The 1,755-nt window shown below is 43.8% G+C and overlaps 1 pseudogene across 1 annotated transcript; it reads left to right on the top strand.

Annotated features, from left to right (window-relative positions):
* The first annotated feature begins 787 nt into the window (after positions 1 to 787).
* Positions 788 to 1,433, top strand: LOC105535474 (annotated as a pseudogene). Its single transcript, XR_001005433.1, has 2 exons — positions 788 to 872; positions 1,028 to 1,433. The product of XR_001005433.1 is annotated as an Ig kappa chain V-III region VG-like (transcript).
* Positions 1,434 to 1,755: the final 322 nt, after the last annotated feature.

The following is a 1,755-nucleotide window of genomic DNA, read 5'->3' as shown; positions in this document are numbered from 1 at the left end:
TAAGTATATTTATGATAATGGTGATGACTGTAGTGCTGAATATTTAAACAGTAAAAGCAAAATTAATTGTCACATGCATAACGTCCTGAATACTATTGTAAATATTTTATCTTATTTTATTTAAACTGTCAACTGCACTGTAAGGTAGGTACAATTATTGTCACAGTTATACAGATATGGAAACAGAGACACAGAGAAGTTGAGTTGCTTGATTAATTTCAAGCAATCGGCAAGCCATGGAGCATCTATATCAGGGCCTGCCAGGACATGTGACTGTAAACAGAAGTTTTAACTTTTGAACTCAAAGAGGGTATGTGTTTGAGTTGATGGAAAGCTTCAGGACCCTCACAAAACATTACTAACAAGCAAATGAAAGGTGTATCTGGAAGATTAAGTTCTACCAGAGTCTTCATTTCAATGGGTCCAATAGTGCACTTAGGGAGATGACTGGCCATATTGAGGATAGGACGAGAGAAATGAAAACGCAGCCTTCTATATTATTATTAACAGGCTTGTACCAAATAGTCTCTGGGTGAATTTGGGTGACTGAAGAGAAGAAAGACACAGGAGTGAAATTCTGTGAGCAAAAGGGGGAAGTTCTACACTCAGACTGAGCCAACAGACTTTTCTGACCTGACAACCAGGGAGGTGCAGGATGCTCAGTGCAGAGAGGAAGAAGCAGGTGGTCCCTGCAGCTGGAAGCTCAGCTCCCACCCCAGCTGCTTTGCATGTCCCTCCCAGCTGCCCTACCTTCCAGAGCCCATATCAATGCCTGGGTCAGAGCTCTGGGGAGGAACTGCTCAGTTAGGACCCAGAGGGAACCATGGAAGCCCCAGCACAGCTTCCCTTCCTCCTGCTGCTCTGGCTCCCAGGTGAGGGGAACATAACGTGGTTTTGCACATCACTGAAAACTCCTGCCACCTCTGCTCAGCAAGAAATATAAATAAATTCAATGTAGATCAACAATTTTGACTCTACTCTTGATCTCGATTACATGAGTGCATTTCTGTTTTCTTTCCAATCTCAGATACCACCGGAGAAACAGTGTTGACGCAGTCTCCAGCCACCTTGTATTTGTCTCCAGGGGAAAGAGCCACCCTCTCCTGCAGGGCCAGTCAGAGTGTTGGCAGCTACTTAGCCTGGTACCAGCAGAAACCTGGGCAGGCTCCCAGGCTCCTCATCTGTGGTGCATCCAGCAGGGCCGCTGGCATCCCAGCCAGGTTCAGTGGCAGCGGGTCTGGGACAGACTTCACTCTCACCATCAGCAGCCTGGAGCCTGAAGATTTTGCAGTTTATTTCTGTCTGCAGCGAGAAACTGGCCTCACACAGCGATTCAACCTGAAACAAAAACCTCAACAAAACCATCAGTGTTTACTAGATTATACCAGCTGCTTCCTTTACTGACAGCTAGTGTGGTGGACACTCAGTTTTAGCATCTCTGCTCTATTTGGATATTTTGTGATTCTAAAAAAAAAAAATCCTTGAACAATTTGCACTTTGATTCTTGGACTCTCTTCAACTGAGGCACCAGAATTCCAGGTTTCCAGAAATGATGTCTCACTGTATGAATCCTTAAATAGCCCCAGTGGTTCTTCACTTTCCCAGTAGAAGTAGCTCAGTGCATGCTACACTGCTCCATTCAAATTCTACAACATTCTAAGTAGTAGAAAATTCTATTTATTTATATAAATAGTTGACTCAGTAAAAGGTATTCATGCGAAGATACTACCATGGCTGAATAAATCCCATTCTTTT

The sequence above is a fragment of the Mandrillus leucophaeus genome, unplaced genomic scaffold (genome assembly GCF_000951045.1).
Source record: "Mandrillus leucophaeus isolate KB7577 unplaced genomic scaffold, Mleu.le_1.0 Scaffold1465, whole genome shotgun sequence".
In the NCBI taxonomy this organism is placed as follows: Eukaryota; Metazoa; Chordata; class Mammalia; order Primates; family Cercopithecidae; genus Mandrillus; species Mandrillus leucophaeus.
Note: the sequence above shows the minus strand (reverse complement) of the source record. Positions and strands in the feature narration are given on the sequence as shown.